Consider the following 24,963-nt stretch of genomic DNA (forward strand, 5'->3'; position numbering starts at 1 on the left):
CTCTGCAGGAGTACTATTCCCATAGTTTCATAAACCAGGCTTCTCAGATTTTCAATTGCAGGAGAAAAATCAGTAGTGCCCCCTTCCCCATTGTCTCAGCCAAGTTTTGATTGTTCTTAAGTATGCAATAACAACTTTGCTCCGGGAGCAACAAGCTTTGACACAAATATACCAAACACATTACTCTCCATTGTCACAAATCTGTCCATTCCACAATAAATCATTAAGCTATGGTTTTGATTTTCACATAACATAGCACATAGGATCACAGGGTATGGAGGAGAAAGAGCAAGAGGAAAGGAGGAGAAAGAAAAAGAGGATAGAAGAGGAGGAGGTGGAAGAGCAGGAGGTAGAGAATGAGAAAGAGAAGAGGGAGAAGAGAGAGGGAAGGAAGCTGGAAGGAAGAAAGGGAGATATTTTCCCCTCCAAAGAAAATTCAATTCTTGCACTTCTGGTTGTTATAGATTAATTGTGACTAACAGATTTGTCCTCCCATATTAAATAGTTTTCAGAGACTTGACAACAAAAAATGCAGTAAAATGATTAAAAGGTAAGGGAAATGAGTTCTAATGCATAATTGGAATTTGAGGTTGATGACATTTCTTCTATCAATACAGGTCACATTCTGGAATATAGTCAAAACTTTTGAGGATATTTTTCTTTTTTAAAGCTTTATTTATTTATGCATACAAGAGCTGGGGTACAGGCCAGAGATGCAGGGGGTGAGAGGATTCATCAGAGACAGAGTAAGGTACGGGACAGGCAAACTGATGGAAATACACTGCTGAGGGGAGCAGCAGGCGAGACAGGAGAGGTCTGCTGTGCCATGTGGGTTGCTCCCTGGCCGGCCGGGAATTGAACTTGTGCTGCAGAGGCTGCGGATTGCTTCGGAGTGCTGTGCTTAACCCCTTGCACCACCAGGGAGGCCCAGAGGATATTTTTTTCTTAATGGGGACACAGTAGCAATGATAAACAGAAGGAAAAAAGTTAGTTTCAAGTATATCAATCAGTATTTAAGAAACCATAAATTACTCTTGAAAATTTAGTCAAAAAGGAATTTGATATAAGAAATTAGAATCAGTGCACCTATTGAAAGGACTGTGGAAGTGAAAACCCACTCCAGAAATTCAGGAAATTAGGAAGTGGAGGTCTGCAAGAATCCAGTGTGATCACAACTACCTACAATACCAAGCTGCGCAGTTTTCAGTAGGATGTTCAGAAGCTTATATCTGCCCACTAGAGCAAAGATTGAGCAGGTACCTTTTATTGTGGAGTTTAACCAGGACTCTGATGGTGGGAGGGATTCTTGGAAATGCCGTTCTTAGGCTTCCAAATGCTGTAAATAGAAAAGAGGAAACCATCTGACAAAGTAAGACATGCAAATTATAAAACATATTCATTCAATAAACAATTTTGAGTACCTACTTACAACATGCAAGGTACTACACTAGGCTGAGAGAGGAGGCTGACACCTGTCTGCAAAAAATCACAATTTAAAGGCGAATACAGAACTGTAGTGAATACTATAGAAAGTTGAGAAAGTTTATGCTTGGTGTCTGTAAAGTAAATTATCAGAAGACAGAGAAAACACTTATGGAGTCCAGATTTTATGTTGTTCGATTAGTTGCCTAGTATTTTTAATTAATAATCCTTACAGTACTAGCTGCTTTGCAAGAAAGCATTTTCCACAAAGTAAATAATTCCATGCTTAATTAAAAATGATACATTGCGTGAGCCTCCCCGGTGGCGCAGCGGTTGAGCGCTGGGTTGCGAGGCTGCCCGCAGCCTCTGCAGCGCCGGTTCGATCCCCAGCTGCCGGGTGAGTATCCCACATGGCATGCAGACCTCTCCTGCCGCCCGCTGCTCCCCTCAGCAGTGTACTTTGTCAGTCTGCCTGCTCTGCTCTCCCCTCTGGCTCTGGTGAATTCTCTCACCCTCCGTGCTTCTAACTGTACCCAGTGCTTGTATAAATAAATAAATAAATTAATTAATTAAAAAAAAAAAATCAACCAGACCAGACCAGATACTTAAACCACCATAGTATTAAAAAAAAAAAAAATGATACATTGCGAGTGATATGTTTTCCTTAGATGGTTGTGCTGCTGCAGGGCTTTGAGTTTGTATGTGAACTGTATTTTGATGGAGCTTCCTCACTTGAGTCCAGACTTCAGTTATACACATGGGGGAGCTGCATTTTGTTGATTCACTCGGGGCCTGATATGTCTAGGGTCTGACTCACACTAAGCAACACATAACATGGCCAATTCTAGAAGGCCAATGTTTTCATTTACCTCAAGAGACCCATTTACCTCAAGAGACCAGATCACTGAGATTGGTTGTACAAACATGGCGTTAGCTTCTCAATAGGAAGAGCTAGTGTCCAAGAGTCATTTGAAGACTCTCCATTCCTCAATCCACCAAGGCAGTGGATCTTTTAGGAGATAATAATCCACTGAATGGACAGAAAAAGACCACAACTACTTGTCTTAGAGCAATGCATTGGAATACTCACAAAACTCTTATCCAGAAATGTATTTTCTATACTTACACATAACACTATATTTGTGTTTATGATTGCCATCAGCATGGAATAATTTCCAGAATTATAGTCTATCGTATATCAGTTTTTGTTTCTGATTGATATCACCTGTCGATATTTGGTAACAAAGCAGACTTATTTATAAAACATCTCCTATTGTGAATGAACTCTGCAGATGGCTTATTGTATTAGTTTTTTGTTGATTCTTCTTAGCTACATTTTGAGGCAGCAATATTTCCAACTGGTTTCCAAATGCTAGCAGTGTGCCTCATTCACTATTTGGAGATCCAGATATATTGACTGCAGTTAATATTTGTAATAAATAGTTAATATTTGTAATAAACCAATCATAAATAGCTTTGGGATATTTTGAGAGTACTTTTAATGAAGGTTATGAAAAATTTCAAAGCTACATTGTATTATTTTACAAATGGGAACACACACTGGTTTCTAACAGTCATGCAGATGTCAAAAATTGCTCTCATTACTCAGAGAAAAGTGACACCATATTGTAAAACATTATTTTTATCTCAGCAAAGGTTTAAAAACAATTTCATTCTGATCCTGAGCGCCTCTTATTCTACTTAAACTCTTCTTTCAGATGTAGTGATGTAGATTTCTATTTTAAGTTACTAACAGTTTGTGATTTTTGTCCCTTTCTCTATTTGCAATGATAATTGGCTAATTAGAGAGTTGATCATTCACAAAAAAAAAAAAAACAAACCAGCACTGTTGAGAAGCTGGCTTTGGATATGCAAATGTACTTATGTATCAAAAGGGATTATATTTAATGCTTTTCCCCCAAATTCAAGTATTACTGCTTTTTCTTATCTTCACTTTTGAAAGGTCATCAATGACATTTTTTTAAACACGCAAATAAAACTGTGATTAATTTGTATTATGAACTTTGCACTTCAATGTTTGTAATCATTTTTAAAATGTGCCACTATAATTTATTTATGCATAAAATCTTGGCCCAACCTACCATGCCATTAACATTCAGTTTCATCCTTACATGTGGTCATTAGCACATTAAGTTTTTAAGAATTATAGAAACTCTTTTAGAAATTTTATAGAAAAGGTATGTTTTCTCAAGGACTAGCTGTTTAGATTATCCTCTTTGTAAAGTAAATAGGGTATTAACCATATTTTTCTCTTGGTCCCTTGATTCTGGAGCTGTACAGCACAATTTTTTAATAAAGCAAAATTTCAAGAAATTCAGTGTCTTTGAAACAATCATTGTGCAGATAATTTTTTTATTTCTTTGTTAATATCTATCAAGTAAATTTTGTACATGCACATCTATTAATCTTAAGGCAATATCAACTTATTTTAAAAATCAATCATTTGTTATATGCTTATTATTTCATTCGACCTTACAAAACCCCTTTTAAATATTAACAATTCTACAAGTAAAGAAAGAGATTTAAAAAAATGAATAACTTACTAAAGTCATACAGAAAACAAGCAGCCAAGCTAGGAATAAGCATACTGCTGTGTGACTCAAAGTCTGTGTTTTAATCCCTGTGCTATAATCAAGCATCACTGTGGACCAATTACTGTGATGGAACACACAAAGAAGAAATGTGCCTTCGCTTAAGGAATGTACTCTCATTTCACAAAGGATAACAATTCTCAGAGTTCAGCTTTTTGGGGAGGGGGCAGTCTGAGAAAAATGTTGCATTGATTTCAATGTCTGAAATGCTCTCTTTTAGCATTTTCTCCTTGTTTGTATCAAGCCACTTCTAAACAATTCTTTCTATATAATAGAAGGTCAAGTTCGATGACCCAACTATCTTGGTTACAGCTTTTTGGATCATAGTGGGCACCAGAGCTACAGTATCCTATACAAAGGCTGGTTTAAAGTCTAGATTTCTAGTTCAAAGCTTCCTGCCATAGAGGTGGTAATGAAGACATGGTCCAATCATATCATCTCTCATAGAGAGTTTGAATGGAGAACTATAGAGAAATATTGTCAGCTAGTGGCCTGAGCAGGAATATCTAGTGATAGGAACAGAACATAAAATGTGACTAGAGAAACAGAGAATAACTAAGTCAGACATAATGATGAATCTATAGGAATCGTCAACAAATCTCTGTGGCAGAGGGGTCCTTAATTTTAACCTGCCAACTAGAGCTACCTAGTGGGGCAAGGACTATAGAGAAGAAAGGGGGTGAATCAAAGCAGTGCACAAGAAAGTCAGATCTTGCCCACCTCCTTCTTTAATTGTCCTGGTGGACATTTCTATCTTTTCTATCTTGCATGCTAGATTCAATGCCCAGCTATGCTATATACCAGTCCCTTCGAGATAACTTACCACAATGGACAGGAAAGACACTGGTAATTCCTGGCAAATGACTGATCCTTCAGAAACATTACTTGAATTTACCGGTAAAACAAGCAGCACTACACAGGGGCTCCAGTTCAACATTAAGTTCTGTTTCCACTTACCCTTTCTTTTCTCCTTTCTCATTTCTTCCCTCATTGACCCTTGTGATGCGAGTAAATTTCCCCTCACTCAAATTTCCCTCTCTTTAATTGCCTTCCGAACATTCCTGCTACACTTTCAGTACTTATATTCCACTTAAGATTATTCTTTTTTGAACAGGCCCTAAATAAAAGGATGCCAGTGGACTTAAGATTTCCCACATATTTCTTTTATCAATTTCCTAACCATCCTTCACATCCATTTTTAAGAAGCCTTTACTGATTACTCTTCCCATGTTTATTTGTCATAATCTCATTTTCTCGTACATCATAATTCTTAGAAAGACTAGCTTGTCACCCCTCAAGGTGGCAGTCTCTTTGAGGGCAGAAACAGTTCATTACTTATTTTGCATCTCTGAAAGTACATAGCACAGTGCCAGACATATACAGGTCATTCATCAAATATCTCAATTAAAATGCAATGTGCTCTGCCATGAGAAAGGCTGCCTGAACAGAGGCAATGATCAAATCGGAAGGGCAGAGAAATGCTTGAGCTGGTTTTGCTGATTTCAGACTGCCTGTCCCTCCTGGATGTGGGAAATTCACCCTCACTCTGCATGTGTGGTCGCTTTGCGCAACCCAGAAGTGCAGGTGCAGATATTAGCATTGAGCAGATTTGCACAAGCAAGAACTCTTCAATTTGTCATGAAAAGCTAGGATTCCAAGAAGGGAGGTGATAAGTTGAAAAATTAGGAGGAAATATGTTGTAAGAAGAATCTGGCACACCCCATCCCCACCTCCATATTAATGAAATGAAAAGGGTGGGGAAAGGAAATGTTATGTTATACATTGGCAGGAAAAGTGTGTGTGTCCTGTGAGCAGATGAACATGGGACTGTGAACAGGAAACTGATTATTCCAAAACATTATATTTCTCACTGGAAATATCATCCTGGAGGAAAAGTCCAATATCTCTACTTTTGGATCACCTACTGCTCTAACTTTCTATATAATCTTGGACTGGAGATAACAGGAAGACAGGCAATTACCTTCTAAGCTGAACATTTAAAATTAGGTGGATATTTATTACATGTGGCTATCCAGTCCAACAGTGACCTCTATGTAGCACCACCATCATTTCCTGGAAATTGCCTTTCTTTTTCTTTCTTCCCAATCCCCTAATTAGTGTAACTTATCTTTACATCTCTCTGTCCAATGTGGAACACTCCTATACTCCTCCCTCCTCCCTCCCATGCCCTACTCACATTCAACCACCACAGGAGTAAGAACCGAAGCAATCTGGACCGATCAGTACCTCTTTTTCTAAAACTGGGATTGAAATGGGACAAGATCAATTCTTTAGTGGAAAAATTCGGAAGCTTCTCTAAGCAAGACTGTCCACCCCGTGAACCAGAAAAGTAGAGAAAGCTAAGGCGATATTGAAGTAACTGACAAGAATAAAATAGCTATAAAGAGAGGAGAGACAATATCTGAATCATTGTTTCCAAATCACTCCTAAGGACCATTTCTTTCTCATTTCTTGCCTTATGAGACACCCACATAACTTTTAAAAAAATGACTTTTTTTTGTTCCCCTTAAGAGGCTGGCATTGTTTTCTATTATATATTGCCTAATGAGTATTAAATAGTTCGATTTCTGATCTCATCAGTATGAGTCTATCTATGAAAGACACAAGCAGCCCCTTCTCATCTTTAAAATGGAACAGTTTCATGTCTGCTCCAAAAGTATAGTCAAAGTTAGCATTAAATGCAAGACTATAAAGATTATTAAAGCTGAGCTATGAAAAAGTCAAAGGTATGAGCTGCAATGTTTATCAAACAAGAAATAATATTTAATAAATCACAGAAGCAAAAAATAACGTGCAGTAAGTAAAAACAGTTACCTTCATCAATCAGTGAAACAAGTTTTGGACTTCTTGTTGTTAAATTCCTCAACAGTAACTTAAAAAAAAAAACTGTTTAAAGCTTTGCTGCGCAGTGGCCTCCCTAGCTGTCACACGGAGGATGGTATTTTGAGAAGGGTAAGACACAGGTGTGCATCCTTTGAAATGGAATTCATTAACAGGTTGCACCTTTTACTCAGCCTTCACAGAGCATCGCAATGGACTGATAAGCTGCCACATGCCACGCAGAGGGAGCACGCAAACAAAAGTTTTCAAATGAAAAAGCTGTGGGGTTAGGAACATACACAATGCCCCATGCCAGCTGATTTATCCAGTAGAATGAGGGAAAAGATGATCTTTTCTTAATTTCAGTGCATTTTGGTGTGATGAAGCACTGAATCCTGTAAATTACTTGGCAAGGGCTAGACCCTATTTTTCTTTGGAAAAAAAGTACCAGTGAAATAAGATAATTTGTAGTTCTGGGTTTCTAATATACAATAATTCTGACCATTTAAAACAGTTTTTGTAGGAAATATTTTATAGTTCAAGAAATAGTTTTTGACATTTTGGGGGGAAAAGAACAATGGGCCGTTTACAGGTCTACACAGCAGATTAATGAATCTAATTGAGTCTGTAGGGAAATGTTTCAGTTTAACTACTGGAACTAATTTATACATTCACTACATCGTAATAAGTCAATTTAAGTTTCTAGAAATAAAACTGGATATCCTGGGTATAGATTTGAACTATAAATTTCTGCAAGAAAGGAGTCTGTGTGTTCATTATACATTGTAAAATTACCATATGGACCTGTCAACACTTCTTAGCACAGCTTTGTAATAATGTCATTTAGTTTAACATTGTAATGTGCCAACTGAATTAATGTGTATGACACAAAGCATGCCTCCCTCCCAACCTCTGCTTCTGGGGAGCTCTGCAACTTTTAAAGATTTTTCTCAAGGCAAGAGCCTCCTCCATTTGCATAGAGAACTTCAATACGAAGATTGAGTGTAATCACATTTACAGGAGCTGCTGAAAAACATGCCACAGGGCTCAGACGCCTAAACTTTCCAGAAATATGCGATCTCTACAAATGGGAATAAATCTTTACCTGAGAAACCTTACTGTACACTAATTTACATCTAGGTAGCAAAAGCTTTTGTTTCAATTTATTTCTTTTTTAACTATAAAACTCTTAAGAAAGAGATCAAGGAAAAACGTTGCACACATAACACTTGGTGCTGCTCTATTAGTCAAAATGTTCTCAGTCTGCATATTTATATGATGAATATGAAAACATCTTCCATCTAGATATCATTAGCCCATGACATAACAGAACTATGTGGATAAACAGTAGAGCAAACTGGGATATGGGAAAACAATTGTTAACATTAATCTTTTATATGTCTCATTTGATTTAATCTCATAATCCATTTTAAAGATGAGAAAACTGAGAGAATTTGTGTAGTTTCTTCAAACTCCTGTGCAGAGCATAACTTAGATTTGAACACACATATGTCTAATGCCAGAGCCAAAGTCCTTAATCAATATGTCCTCCTCTCTAGCTGTAATAATTATGAACTCATAGAGCTGATACTGTTCCAGGTAATTAAATCACTTATTCATTCTTCAGAACAACCATATAAACCATTATGGATGAAGAAACTGAATCCTAAAAAGGATGCACATCTGGCTCAAAGACACATGACTACTAAGTGGTAGAGCAAGGGTTTAAACCAAAGAAAACTGACTTTAGGACTCTACTTCCTTTACAACTTCTCTGTAGATACATTGCTTCTTTCAATTTCTTACTAAGTATAATCCTCTGTTAGAGGATTATAAGAGCAGCCCAGTCCTCATCTATATAAAAATTTGGATATAATGTTCTTATGTATTTAGGCATTGCCTTCAAAACATTCCTTTTCCATTAGAGGAACAATGTACTATCATATGAACATTCGTGAACATACCAGGATAAATTGATCTGATGAGCTAGCTGTCATTACAGTGTTAAATTCCAAGTGAAGGAACCTGAAAAGGTGCAGGTGCTTCCTGAAAAGGCCATTACCAAAGGGAATGAAACTACAGGAGGTCCCAGATAAATAAGGCACCACTTTGTAGGATGAGGAAGAAGGACACCTACAGGAACAGGAAAATATTGTTTGCCTTAGACTTGAACCTTTAGACAGCCTACCATACCCAAACACCAGAAACAGGATGACCAAAGGAATTTGACGTTTTCACAGATCTTCCTTGGTACCAAAGTAAGCTTGTTATTTCTCTTTCCACTCTGTTTACCATTTAGACTAGACATTTGAATTTTGATTTTCTCTGGGACTGGGCTCCCCACTTGCTCTGATGGTTTGTGCACAAGTATTCGTCTCCATGACCTAACTCATGCTGTCACTGATGGCTAAATATCTTGGAATGGAATAGCTCAAGCCCTGTGATGAAAGTTTAAAGACCCTGAATTCAGATTCATATTTTGATTTGTATGACTGATTTTGGTTATGGTGAAAGCAGCAAGAAGAGAAAAAGACAATACTGCCCTCCCTCCCCCATCACCTTTACCACTGATACCATTCTCAATTATTTAGGGTTGTCCTTTTTTTTTTAAGATTTTTTTTAATTTATACAAGAACTGGGGTACAGGTCAGAGGCGCGGGAGGGTGAGAGAATTCACCAGAGACAGAGCGGGGAGCAGAACAGGCAGTCAGACCAGACACTGCTGAGGGGAGCAGCAGGCAAGATAGGAGAGATCTGCCCCGCCATGTGGGAATCTCCCTGGCCGGCCAGGAATCGAACCGGCGCTGCAGAGGCTGTGGACAGCTTCACAGCGCTGTGCTCAACCCACTGTGCCACCGGGGCGGCCCTAGGGTTGTCTTGTATACAAGTGTCTTGAAAGATATCTTGTTAAATTTCATCTCATATCTCATTCAGAACTGATGGCTATTTGGTTTTTTGCAAGAAGAAAAATGAAATAGACATAACTACAAGACAAGCTGCATTAAAATCTGGGGCTGTCTGTCCCCAGCAGAGAACTTATCTTTATAAAAATTCTATAAATAGGTCAATATTGGTCCAGAAATGTTGCTTAATTGTGGTTTCCTGTTTATGTGATAGGTTATAATAAAACAAACTCACCTCTCTCTGTGTCTCAGATGAGGTAAGAAAGATTGAATGACAATATTTACTCCACATCAAGTGAGCAAGAGAGAGGTATGATTGTTTGTACTCACATACCATCATTTCTTCCTCTAGAGAAGGTGAAAGGGCACATAATATCCCCCCACTTGGCAATGCCCACAGGGACTGATAATGAGTTGAAGACAAACCCCTTAGCTAAGTAAGTTCTGTGGGTCAGACTTGTTCCTCAGATATTTGCAAGGGAAAAAAAGAAAAACAAACAAACAAACAAACACACACCAGCAATGTTCTAAAAACACTGAAATTAATACCTGAATGGTGAAACAGTAAAATCGTAATGCTTTCTCACTGACCTCTACTTCTCATGTTCTGGAATGCCTGTCTCATCAGTTTAAAAGGAAGAGAAGGAACGATTCCAAAGTAACCAGCATCACTCTAGCAAAACAAATATAATTCCTGGGAGAGATGAATTTCCTGTATGACTCAGGGTTAAAAATCACAAAAATAAGTATCAGCCTAATAAAGGATCTGAGTAATTTATCGGGTTGAGAAATTATTACATTAAAAAACTGACATTATAGAGCATAAATGGTCTGTCTTGGATTTCTACCTTGAACAGTACAGGGCATTACCCTCAATTCCTCTTTTCTTTGCCTCTCCCCTTGTCCTAGGATATAAAATCTATGATAAAGGAAGGAGTTGATAATTATCTCATGAATTTAGTCAGTGTAGATCTAGATTATGTGGGTTCCAAATAAGATGTTTTGGCTTTGGAATTAAGTTCCAAGAGCATTATAAAATGATCACCTCTATTGGGATGCCTTGACAATTGCATCAATTTCATAAGTATGAGAAAAGAAAGTGTTATCATTTTAATAAATTTGTATTCTGTTTTTTCAGGAATTTCATCAGCAGAATGCACACACCCCTTTCATTTTATGATAATGATAAATGGAGAGCAATGTAAAGGATCATTCTCCCTCTCTTGATTACATTTGCACTTTTCCATTCCAACTTCTCCTACTTCCGCCTACCCCCTGCCTTCAATATATACCTAGCTTTTTCATCTAGATGAAATGCAATTTGTTCAAATTGTCCTTTCCAAACTTTAAGAAATCCTGTCTAGTATATGAGGCAACGCATGGCTTTAAAATACTTAGCATTTGTATGAAACTGCTCATCTTCAATGCACTTTAGAAATATTAGCTAATTAATTAATTAGTTCCTGATTACGAGGGGGTAGAAGTTCAAGGAGAAAATTGACGTTTCTCCACCTTTATAAAGGAAACTTTGCTTATATTAGAGAACACTATTTCTCCTTTAGAGTAATCTCTGCTATCATAAAAAATGTTATAAATGCCCTTTGCTGAGAGTAGGTATAGTAATCATTAAAAATGAAGAATAGTACTAATAATACTAGTACAAATACAGCAATATTTTGTAAGGCGTGCACATATTTGTTAGATTCTGTGTTCCTTAAGAGCAGGAACATTTTCTTGTTCTTTTTTGTGTATGACACCTAACACAGTCCCTGGCACAGAAAAAATAAATACCTTAATTTATAGATGATGAAGTCCAATTCATAACCTTTATTTCATACAGTGATAAACAAGATTAAGTGTCAATACAAAGCAGAATTACTCAAAACAAAAGGAAGTAAGGAACTCAATGGTGTAATTCATTTTCTGATCACAATTATATCTATGTGGCATCAAACCTCAGGAGCAAATCTAAGAGGCAAAACCACCAAATAGGAGCATTATTTGTCTCTGCATAGAGAACAGAATCTATTGTAGAGAACAGATTTAACTTTTGATGTTAAATCTAATTCATTCAAACACAGGCTCAAATATATTTCCTTATAATTATTACCCTGGTAATTAAAACGATTAAATTGGTTGAGAATATAATCTCCCCTCATTCATCTGATGTCAAACAATTAGATATTTCAAATTGACCTTTCAGCTTTACAGGAGTTCCTGATTTGAGATAGATACAAAACTAGACTATCCCTGTACATAAACATTACAGGTTTTTATAACTAAATTATATTTTGGAAATAAAAATAAGATTTTATATATGTTTAAATTTAGAGGTGACTTTATAAGCCTATATATTAAATCATGATCTGTAATCTATGCTTCCTTTCTGAACAAAAAAAGCTCTGTTTAATTCTCCATTATTAAGCCAAATCAAGCCAACAACTGATAATTTATCCTGGTCTATAATAGCAGGAAATAAACAAAGTGATCAAAAAAGAGTGTAAAAATATGAATTTGTGAGTTCTTATTAATATACGTGTATACATACAGGCGGCACAGGAGAAAAACAGATGCTTACACTCAGTGGTGCACCAATAGCTCTTAAGATTTCTTTGGATCTCTGACTCCTTTGAAAAACTGCTAAAAAAAATCCTACAACTTTTGGTCAGAGAAACCAATATGAAAGTGACACAAACCAATATTTTTCACTTTATTTCAAAATATTGTTAGTTGCACAACTCCAGAAACCAACATGTGGTCTATGGAGCCAAGATGATACCACTGGAAGGAGAGGTTAACCCATTTAATAGAAGTTAAGGCACTAAGAGGAAAAGGTTTATTAGGACAGTTGATTAGTTTATAGATGGATGTGGTGGTGAAAGTTTCAAGTGTCAGTAAAATATTGAGTCAAAATGTTGAACATGTAACTGGAAATTCAAAAGCTGGGGAGAAAGAGGAAAAGGAAAAAGAGGAAGACACAGATGAGAGAGAGAGAACAAGGGAGAGAGAGCAAGAGCAAGAGAGAGAGGAGGGAGTCGAGGATAAATGTCATACACAGAGGTGATTCATTAGTGAAATTAGCAAGGAGAAAATATAGGAATAGGAATGAAGAGGTGGTGAAATGCCTGCTTGTAAGAGAGTAAGAAAGAACAAATGAGAAGAAAATGGAAAATCAGAGACCAAAGATGTAGAAAGTCAGGACGATAAGTGTCCTATCTAGAAAAATTCTAGCAGCAGATAGCCAACAATGTCTAAAGCGGAAAAAAAAAAAAAAAGCCAGTGTTGAGAACTGAGGACAGACCATCTAGTCTGTGACTAGGACATGTCTATTAAACAAGAAAGGGTCATAACTAGATTTTTTTAGGTTAAAAAGAGAAAAGGAAAGAGTAATACAGGAAGAGAAGCCATTACATTATTGAGAAATTTGTCAAAAGAACAAAGGAAGGCAGACAATGTTTAGACAACCTTAGTTATACTAATCATTTTAGAATTGAATTCAGAGACTATAAAGGAGCAGCAAGACTGAGGATACTACTTTCCCCCAAACTCCCCTTTTCCTATCAAATAGTAGCCTCTCATGCATTCTCTTTTCCCTAGGCCTCAGAAGTTGCTGATCTAGGTAGAGGAGAGGACCGAGCAAAGCCAATTGGTTCCATTTTAGCAGAGACACATGTCTGCTATATTCATTATATTAGGACAATGAATTTTGTTGGGAAAAATCATCCAAACAAAATAAATTAAGAAAATATTAACCCTGATTCTTTCTACTTGAAATAAAGGTACTTCCAGTGTCATAGGGAAGGTGTCACCTGCCTGGAGAATGTGACTGGGTGATGCAGACTGACTGCTAATGTTTACAAGTTGATGAGCTGCTGTGAGATTTCCCTGAGGATACAGTCTTCAGTAAAGGACTAGCGCAATTACTGCAATCCTACCTCGCTGAATTAGTTGAATAGATAATCCTCATAAATGAATAGGATTTAAGATATGATTGGGATATTTTAACCAATAGCATAAATCTATACTGAGATTTGTACACACTGAATATAACAGAAAAGTTTAGGAACATTCTCATCTAGCAACTTTTATGCATATTTTAAATCACTGTTTAGCATATATTTCAATAAAACAGCATGCTGAAATAAAGGGATCTGTGGCAATAAAATATAAAACAATGCTATTGTATTATTAAGCCATAGATAGTTTAAGTTTGTGCAGAGGAAGTTATATATAATACTCTTTGGTCAAAGCCACCACACATGAAGTTGGAAAGGCAGTATCTGTACATGGTTGAATAGAGAAGTTTAGAAGTTTAAAAAAAAATCTCTTTACAAAATAGTACATGAGACTCACTAAAATTTATGCATTCTTGTTATTTAATAAAGGATGCTAAAGGTATTGCATAAGTTTGCATATATTCATGCTTAAAACAGAATTCAAATAATCATTTGATAAAATTCATTGCCAACCTATTTCATTGCCCTAAATAACTCAGTTTTTGCCTTCTGTGTTACTATAAACCTGCAACTTGCTTTCCATTTCATTCTAAACCAAGAGCACCTGACACACACACCCCTGGGTCATAGAGTCAGAGTATTTAAGAGCTGTAAAGAAATTTTCAGAATGTTATTTTAACACCACCATGAGTTAGCAGATAAGAAATGGGGTTTACAAAAGGTGTATATTTGCCCACAGTCCACACTAAGAAAAAACTGGTCAGAACTTTGAAGTTCAGGCTCAGAGACCACCATCTTTTCCCCTACCTTCTTCTCATTTCAAAATTATCGTCGTTTAATAGTCCACTTTTTGGTTTGGTATGTTATGCCCACATGCATTCCCATCTCCTGTATCTAAAGAGGGTCACAGTGATTTTCTATATTCTTTTAGACATAGGAAACAGGCTCAACAAATTAGGGTGCAATCTTACAGTTTTTCCTGGATCATATCATCATTTAATTTTTAATGTTTTTATAATTTTTAAGGTCACATTTGTTTAAACACTGGATTTGGAAATCTATGCTTTTTTTCTGGAGATAATTCTCTTCCAGGTGGGGATGACTTGAAACCAGTAAGTCAATGTTGTAAAGGTAAGAGCTGATGTTTTACAATATCTCTGTCTTGGACTCATTCCTGCTGAACCTATAACATAACAAAGTAGACTACCTGCACTGTTTTTGAGATGTAGACAAAGATTCTAATATGAAACATTGTCAATCAGACTGTCAAATGTACATTAGGTTCAGACAGCATATATATCCAGTGGTGATTTTAGGAACTGTGGTGTCTCTTCCAGGCAAGGTGTTGTTAAAGAGCGGCTGTTCCTCATCATCCACACGTAAACTAAATGAACAGTTCTTAGACAAGACTCACTCCATCCTTGATTTTGATCCAGGAGATTCAAATAAACTGTTCTATTTCTTCAACTACTAATTTGTCTTTTTTCTGAGAAACGAAGGAAAATCTAGTGTTTTAAAAGATGTCTGGGATCTCACCTGAAATAAACCACAATATTAGACTAATATAGTTAAGCTCTTCACAGTTCCCAAATACTTAAAATATATTAGCTCATTTAGACTACGTTTAATGTTTAAAGAGGTGTTTTTCTTTGGGAAATGTGGAAAGTGAGGCTCAAGGAGACTTTTCAAGGTCGTGAATGTAACAAATATACTATTTGCTATTTTTATTCTTAAGTGTTATTTTCAGTTTAAAGACCCAAGTAATATGCAGTGCTAACAGTTTTTTAGTAACATGAAGAATACAGTACCCACAATTAGGTGCTGTTATGCCATACTCCTCCCTGCACCCCACCCTGCAAAAAGACATATTAAAACATAAAAAGGTAATAAGGTCAAAAGCTCATATGAGTGATTTGTCACTAGCATGCCACTGTCCTGTACCAGTGGCCCTTTTCCCTGGTTATCCTCTAAATTATTAAATTTTTTCTTTAAATGGCATAATCTCAAGATCTCTCTATCAAATGATTTATAGGTTCCAATGAGAATATTCGGTGAGCCTGGGTCTTAAAGAAAGTTATATTTTGTTTTCTTTTTCTACTTATGAGCCTATTTAATTGAAACTTCCCTTACTGATGTTATCCAGATCAGCTCAAGTTAAACATTTGACAGGTCCATCTGGGTTCACAGTCACCCACAAACATGGGAAACTGCCACCCATCTGCCTCCCTATGTTCTCGTTTTGTTCCTGTGCTGGTTATTTTGTTTTCATGTATCCACAGGGGATATTAATATCTTCAACTCTCCAAGAAATGTTGAGAATGTATTCTATGCTAGATTGTGCTCCAGAGAAAAGGATGTTATAAAAATGGCATTTGTCATTTAATGTTATTTATGTGTTACACAAATTTTCTAGCAATATCCTCAATTTTCAACGAACATGTTGCTTAATTTGCTGCCCTGGATTCCTATTAACATTGGAATTTAAGTATAATAATAGATAATCCTGCACTTACCCCAAATGTATTATTTTCTCTTAATGATAAAAATGTCTTAAATTTGGGAACATTTTGATAACTCAACTGTTCTTGTTCTATTGTCATTAATTAATGTTACCAGGAGTTGAATGTTTGTGCTAGTTCTTTTCTTTTTTTTAACCTCAGAGGAAAACAATTCATCTTTTGGTACTTTTTTTTTAACCTCAGAGGAAAACAATTCATCTTTTGGTAAAATAATTGTTTTATCAGTCATTTTTTTTATCAGCCAGAATGATTTTTAAAGCAGATTTAAGAAATCTAAAGATAGGAAACAATTAAAGTTTTTTTCTTTATTGCATTTTGGGGCAATTTTGTATAAAATTCTAATAGCAACTAATAAATCTAAAAATTATAACTCAATTCTGTAAATATGATGAGAATTCATGATAGTGATCAAAACTCAAAACAAATATGTCAGTGACTTTCAAAAAATATTTCAAAAAAGTTTACTTCTTTTAAAGAGAAGTCTGGTTTTTTGAAATATATCTGCAGATTAGAGTTGAGTGTACAATTTTGCAAACCTTTGATACAAATTCAAAATCTTGTTAGATATATGCATCCACTGTTGTCACATTGTTTTGGAATAATGTAAAGAACCAGTTAACTGTTTACTTACTATTGCCTCTCTGCCTCAATTTCCTTTGTAGGTAATATCACTCACACTGTATGTATAAAATGTTAAGTTATGACAGTGCAAAATTATTTGATATAGGTTAAAGCCTTACTTGCACTTAAAAAATCTGCATCTTTTTCTTAACAGTTTTATTGTGATTTATTTTTTGATACTCAAAACTTAAAAACATTAAATTCCTAAAGGTACTTCTGAACATACAATCAGTTTAACATCTATGACTAACGCAGAGTTCATTTTGCTCAAATGAAAGTTAATATAAATATCTGATTTTTTTTCATTCTTTTATTCAAAACATGATCTTTAGGTTATAAAAAAAAAGAACAGGTTTGGCAAGTGAGAAAAACCTCAATCTTTTAGAAGACAAATTATTGCTATGGTTATTGATTCTGTCCTTGTTTTATATGGAAACAAATTAGAGATGCTCAAAATTCTCATTTTTTATTTCAGGAGAATGTGTACATAATTAAATTTATTTCTGTATAAATGCAATAGCACCCTCTGGAGGTCTGGAATACTTTGCATGACTTCCATAAATCAATGTCTTCTTTTGTTAACTCTACATCTTTTTGTTGATTTTGACATTTAATATTTTATATTATGCTAATCATATTTGTCTCTTAAATGTTTAAATACATTTAATTTCTTATTATGTTCTACCATGCTTTCATTATGACTTGTGTGCCATCTCATTTGTAATGCTATAATCTAATTAATAACAAAAAATACAATTTTGCTGATCTTTGTGATGTCTCTGTAACTTTTCTAATTTTCACCCTGCAAAAACATTTTTCAAACAAGAAATGACAACTTTCATATCCGGAATCCCTTAGTATCTGGATGCATGTAGACAACAGAGAACTAATTTTATCTCCTTTGAAGATTCTTTGTGGACACAGTTACTTTCATTCTTTGAGTACTTCGTCAACAAACACAGCTGTGGTTTTTCTGTGGTTTTGAAGCAAATTTATCAGAGATGGGAGAATATGGAAGGAGCAGAGGTCAAAAAACATCGGAAAAAATATCATGAGTCACTGGAACATATTCAAAGACCGAAGTGACTTCTATTGTGCCATAATAATATAAATAAATGATCCCACAATCATTGGCCTCTCTGTAAAGCTCTGCATACAAAGATCTTTTTGAAGTTCAGGGAGATGCAAACAGAGTTGTTCATACACTTTAAAGAAGGGGATGAGCAAATGACTAATACAGGGTGAGAGGAAGTAATGTCATTCAATGCTAAATGAAGGCTGGGTCTGCCTCTCCCGGAAGATTGTTCAAGAGGCCATATCTCAGCTCATGGGAATGGGAGAAAGAGGAAACTGGAGGGGGACTAAACCCTCTGCAAAGCATGGCACTCAGTCGAACTGGCCTCTGGGAAGCTTGGTCTCCCCTTGGCTCTAGTTAGGGGCATCAGGGAACTCACCCAACAGTGTTTCCCTAAAAGCAAAGGAATGAATGTAAGAATATCATATCACATGGAGTCCTCTCAACTGCTACATAGAAAGGTAACAAACACTGGGCCTCCCTGGTGGCGCAAGGGGTTAAGTACAGCACTGTGAAGCTGTCTGCAGCTTCTGCGGCATGAGTTCGATCCCTGGCCAGCCAGGGAGCTACCCACATGGTGTAGCAGACCTCTCCTGTCTCTCCCATTGTTTCCCTCAGCAGTGTATTTCAGTCAGTCTGCCTGTTCTGCTCCCGGCTCTGTCTCTGGTGGATCCTCCCACCCCCGCATCTCTGGCTTGTACCCCAGTTCTTGTATGCATAAATAAATCTTAAAAAAAAGAAAGGTAACAAACACAAAGACCAAAGGAATTATAATTCTAACTGCAGAAATATGTCCAAATCATAATTTCTAAAGAAATTAAAATTCATAGGGAAAATTTAATACTGAAATGCCCATGTAGTTAATAAGAAATAGGAAAAAGGAGACTGGAGAAGTAACAACTGCCTTCATCATTCTTTCCCCAGCAGTCTCTCTTCTTTCTGCCCCTCTTATCCTCCCTTACCGTAATCATATATAATAATCATCTAGAAGAGTCAAATCAGAATTCTGCCAGCAAAACTTGGAATTTTAAGCATATTAATCATTACAGAAGTTAAAAGTGTGTATGCCATGCCATTTGGACTTTGCCACTGACTTTCTTGAGTTCATCCAGGGTAAGTTTCATAAGGTCTCTGTGCTTTGCTTTACATAAATTGATGAGGAGAGTTAAATAATGAGATGCTTGCAAAGCATTAGATGGTGTCTAGCACATAGGAACAAAGACTGGTTTTCACACACATTTAATAATTTAACACTTCGTTAGCATCTATATAGACTAGGAACTGTTCAGGTGTTTATAAATATTAACCAATTTACCTTCCTAGAAACCCTGAGGCAGCTAATGGATGGTTATTGTCACTGCCACCTTAACAGTTAAATCTGAAACACAGGTGAAGTAATTTTCACAGAGTCACACATAATTTCTGGAGGCAGCATTCAATGCCAGGTAACCCAGCATAGATTCTATGCTCTTAGTTACAAGATGGTTCTGCAGTGGTGCCACTGATGTCATTGTTATCACTGCTGGACAAAATTATCTTATACATTCTGTTTCCAAATTTGTCCAATAAACCTGCATCACATGACTGGTGATAACTTTATCTGTGCATATAAACACAGTGGCATGACTAAAATATTAGTATAAGAAATAGAATCTTTATGAGAAATGATTTCATTTCCTCAATTTCGTTAATAATTATTCTTCCCTTGGTGGCCATAAATGCATATAGGGTCATCACCCTATATGAATCAATTTAAAGTAGATACAAGGCAAAAAATGAGAACGGAAACCAGGAGGGTTACTGGCCTTTCTTGGATGCTTTGCATCCAACTTCATGATTCTGCACCTGCCGTTGCAGTTTAGCACCATCGTGCTATGCTTCCTCCATGGGAGTCATACTCAGAAATTATGCCTCAGTGGTAGAGGATTTGACTGCAGAATCCTCCTCCATGCTCCAATAATTCTGATAGGCAAAGGCCAGACTGTAGAAAGGTCCATGCCTTCCTAAAAAGTACAGGGCTTATGTCTGGTGACATTTGTGCTTTTTGAGTGATAGGAGAGCAATGACAAGTGTCCTGAATGTGCCTGGGAGTTTTAATGTCATGTTTTTGGCTCTAGATGACTTAGACCTAACACCCTTTGTAAAAAAAAAAAAAAAACAAAACTCATTGCTTAACCTACTCCTAAGTCTGAGAAAGGACATCTGTCCACATTCCTCTTCATTGTCAGTGCTCCGTGTACAGGGGAAAGTCCCTGAGACTAGTTTAGTAGGTGTAGAAGAGGAAATACAAAATCCTGAATTTTTTTTTGGTGATTCTGATGCATGTAGTCTAAGGGTTGCATTTAGAGAAAAACTTCAGGACCAGTAAGTAGTTCTAGGGAGCCAGAGGAGAGAATAGTCCAGGGTCTCTTGGGGAATGAATTCATAGCCTATGTCTCAATGCCACACCAGAAGCAAAGAATCAGAATCTCTGGAGGAAGGCGAGCTGAGCATGTGTTTTTAGAAATTGATGGCAAAGTTTTCTGCCTTCCTCCCTAACTTTGATCAGTTCTGGAATTATGGTTTGAGATCTGTGTTGTGTGGAGCACCAGGAATATAGAAGGTGCTCCAAGACCCCTACTATGAACAAATAGCAGGCACCACCCTTCAGGCTTCTCACTAAAGGTCAGCTTGTGTTGTTTTTATTAAATATTAGGATTCCACACATGTATTTTTTTTTCTTGCTGTGTGTGATGGGAAGAGCTATAAGAAAATTATTTCAAGACCACACCTCAAGAATTAATACTAGGATCCACTGAGGTTATATGGATATTTTTGGTCCTTTTGAACCAGTTTTATGTAGAGTTCTATCCCCCCTTTTAAAAAGACAAAAGGTGCAGAATTGGGAGAATGTCTTATGTCTCTGAATCTTTGTCAATCACAAGTGATATTAAGCCCCTGAAATGGGAGAGCTTATACTTTCAAAGTACTAACAATGATGAAAATCAATGGTAGTTCAGTAAAAAATTTCAAATAAAATATAAAAAGAGCCTGTTGATTTTATTTTAAGCTTATGACCTAAAATGCACAAAAATCCTTTTCGTGTCATTATTATCTAAAGATAATTCAATAGAAACCATCATAAAGCAATAAATTAACAGCTGAATCCATAAGTTAGTTTCCACAAGCATTCCACTTCCTCTCAGCTATTCGCATAAAAAAAAAAAAAAAACCTGATTTATTCTCTGGAAGCTTCCAAATGAGCACATGGACTGAATTGAATGTTCTATTTATTCCTGGTTACAAAGTGACAAGGTTGCCATTGGACCAAGAAAAATGTTTCCAGTGTGATTATTAATATCTGTTAAGAAGCCAGGGCCTGGATTCTGACCATAAAATTTATAATATAAGATATATAGTCTGTCAAACACTGAAAGTCAAAGACTAAAACAGGAAACAGACTAAATGTAAAAATATAAGTGAACTTGAGAACCAAAGTTAACAACTTTCTTGAAAGTCTTTATTATTTTATTTTTAAAGGTATTTTGGCTTAAAGAGGATCATGTTGGAGATTCAAAATTAATGAATTAAATAATTTGAACAGGAAATGCTCATATTCACAATTAATTTCTTATTTTATCATCCATTGAAAAGAACAATGACCAATGTAATGGTTAAAAAAGTTCAAAACTCATTTAGGGCAGTTGTTTTATCCCCTCAGCTCCTTATCTACCAGTCTCTAAAAGCACATATACCCATATACTTTATTCTCTTTTCTCCCTTCTTTCTCCCAGCCAACAAAAATGCAGTATTATTGCTCAAAGTTAGGCTCAAGAGAGAAAAAAGTACTATAAAACTGTATTATGGTTGAGGCAAATATTAAATAGAAAATTAAAACATAACAAAGCATTACAAGTGCTGTTTTACAGGAGTGAAAAAGAAACTGAAATCTAAAGAAAGAGAAAGAGTAGCTACCTCTGTGTGGTGAGATGGAAATAACGATTGATCTTGATATCTGAATTGGATCCAAAATGATGACCTTGAAAGTAAAGGCAGAGATGGAAACACCAGGAAAAAGGAACCAACTAAGTGAGGCGTTTTGAAAGAACAACACACTGTGTTTACCAAGTGGTGAGACTGTCTGTGAGGATGACCAAGGTTTACAGGAGCAAAGAGAAAGAAATGGAATGTGACAATGATGGAAAAATGTAAATTAAAAGTTGGCCATTGAGAAAAGGAATGACGGGTCCAGTTTTCTTTGCTTTATTTGTTTTTATGAAGGTATCATTGTCCCCAAAATGAACTGGAAAAATAAGATTACCGAGATCATCCAAGCTAGTGGTGTTCAGGATGGCATATAGTCAGGGCGGAGAAGAAAAGATGCCACATATGGGGATATGTTTCATAGAACCTATATAATTTCATGACAAATTATGCAAGAATGCTGTCAAATCTATGATTCAATAATGATCCTATTGTTACAGAGCTACAAAGATAAAAGCATTAGAATGCAAGAAAGACATCTATTTTCCCCCTTTAAAAATTAACTGTGTGCAATAATGCATTTTTGAGCCTCCATTTTTTTAATCTGCTAAATGGAGATTTATGTAATATAATTTAAAATCTTTAATAAGAGGTTTATAAATTTGCGCTCTTTTGAACAGACTACATTTTATCATTATAATGACATAATTCTGCACTGTAAAACCACATGGTTGCCAGTTTCATCCTCAGTGTATTTAACTGTCTCACTTCTCAAATCAATGGCATGGATACTATTAGCCTAAAGAAATCAGGCAAAGAACATAATTAGTTTTCTTTTACTTAAAATAATCCTAATAAAACAAATTCAATTAAAAGTCTAGATTGCACAAACTATTTAGGCAAGAGAGAAATAAACTATATTGGTCATATTATCAAAATAATAGGAAACTGTTTCTCATCTTAACCTTGTTTCCAAAAGCCTCAAAGAACTATCTTCTCATGCTGCCATAATGAGAATTTGTGATCTTTGTGTTTGCTAATAGACAATTTCAGATCTTCCATTTAGGTATCATAAAGTCTTTTGTTCTCCTAAAGAAGGCATCAGGTGCACAGGAGAATGCAAATAAAAGCAAGCAACCCAAGCTTTGGGGATTCCTTAGATAGTAAAACTTATGGCCCCCAATTCTGTTTAATTACCTGGCACAAATTTCCACCATTTCCCTTGTATATACATGTATTGATAATGGCTCTCAGCAATATAATTTTTAGAATTATAAAAGTTCACATTAAAATAAGTCCTTATTTACTGAAAAAATACTGAGGATGTTATGGCTGAATCATTCTCCATATGTCAGGACATAAAATGCCCTGTAAAAGTAATAATGTGGGTGATTTCTTGTTACTTTGTTGTAAGTCTTCTAATGACTCTCCAGATAGTGTACACTCAAGAAATGTGGTTTATACTCCACAGCATTGGTTTCAGGGATGTCTTTTGGGGACTTGACTCCAATAACATGGGAAACAAAAACAAAAATAAAGAGATGGGAATACATCAAACTAAAAACCTTCTGCACAAACATATAACTCAATAAAAAAATGGGCAGAAGAGCTAACAAGGCACTTCTCAAAAAAAAAAAAAAAAAAGGACATTAGCTGCTAACAGGCACATGAAAAAGACACCCATCAGCTATTATTATCAAGGAAATATAAATCAAAAGCAAAATGAATACCACCTCACACCTGTGAGAATGACCAACATTGAAAGGATAAGAAAATGTTGGTGAAGGTGTGGAGAAAAAGGGTGGTCGCAGTTGGGAATATAGAGTGGTTAGGCCCCTATAGAAAACAGTATGGAAGCTTCTCAAAATACTAAAAATAGATCTACTATATGATCCAGCAATTCTACCCCTAGTTATCGACCTGAAGAATCCAAAAGCACTAACGTGAAGGTATATGTATATTCCTATGCTCACGGCAGCCCTATTTACAAGAGCTAATTTATGAAAACAGCTTAATTTGCTGTTTGGTGTGATCTTATATCTCTGAATCATGTTCAGTTATATAAACCAAAATTATTTCAATATTTTAAAAAGGATGTATATATACGCAACAGCATACGACACAGCTTACATAGAAAGATGAAACCTTACCATTCAGTACAACGTGGATTGAACTAGAAAGGATAGCGATAAGTAAAATAAGCCTGAAGAAGAAAGACAAATACTGATAATCTCATTCATATCTGAACTATAAAGAAATAAAGCAAAAGGACAAAACTAAACCAAAGCAAACCCTATTATTCTGACTGCAGAACTATGGATACTAGAGGAGCTAATGAGGGTGGGAGTAAAGGGAGAATGGGGTGGTGGGGAGGTGTGTGATATGGTAACATGCAGCTGAAGAGGTCTGAACCTATGATCCTAAAACAGTTACAGTGTTGTAAACCAGTATTTCCTCAATAGACTAAATATTTCTTCAAATGAACATGACTTGGAGAAATCAAAGAGCATTAGTTAAGATATTAGAGGTTCAGATTCTAGGTTTCATTTGTTTTCCAGATGACAGACCTTGAACCTCATTCCTTAGAGTATTCTCACACATAAAAGGAGGAGTTAAGGCTAGATGGATATTAAGATCTCTTCTAATTCCAGTATTCTCTGATTTAATGAAAAATTTATAAAGTGAGAGAGACAGTAAAATGCCTTCAACCTGTCATTCTGGTGACTGGGTGATTCTGAATTGTATATAAAATAGACAAAAGTCATGAAGAACTTTCTTTTGGGCACCATATATCAGAGTTCCCAGGTGGAGAGCAAAGGCAAAGGAAGTTACTGAACTCACCATCTTCAAAACAATTTATAAATGTCTAATAATGGTGGATTGTGTCCTTCACTCTATAAAATGCCCTTTCTTGTTCACCATAAAGTGCATCTTTTATAATTTCACATGACTCGCCAAAGAATTATTAATACTTATTTGTTCACTATTCTGCACGTAGGTGGGGAAATAAAAAACAAATAAAGACTTGTTCTGTCATATTTTCCATATCTA

General features: G+C 35.9%; 1 long non-coding RNA gene across 8 annotated transcripts in view; it reads right to left on the minus strand.

The window, feature by feature from the left end:
* The window catches only part of LOC119255848 (uncharacterized), a 428,764-nt gene that overhangs the window by 212,275 nt on the left and 191,526 nt on the right, over positions 1 to 24,963 (minus strand). For all 8 annotated transcript variants that reach the window (XR_008553572.1, XR_008553573.1, XR_008553569.1 and 5 more), the window contains one exon: positions 1,261 to 1,336. This is a non-coding gene — a long non-coding RNA (uncharacterized LOC119255848). The remainder of the gene's footprint in view (positions 1 to 1,260; positions 1,337 to 24,963) is intronic.

The sequence above is a fragment of the Talpa occidentalis genome, unplaced genomic scaffold (assembly GCF_014898055.3).
Source record: "Talpa occidentalis isolate TD23 unplaced genomic scaffold, MPIMG_talOcc4v2.1 talOcc4.3, whole genome shotgun sequence".
NCBI classification, from domain to species: Eukaryota; Metazoa; Chordata; class Mammalia; order Eulipotyphla; family Talpidae; genus Talpa; species Talpa occidentalis.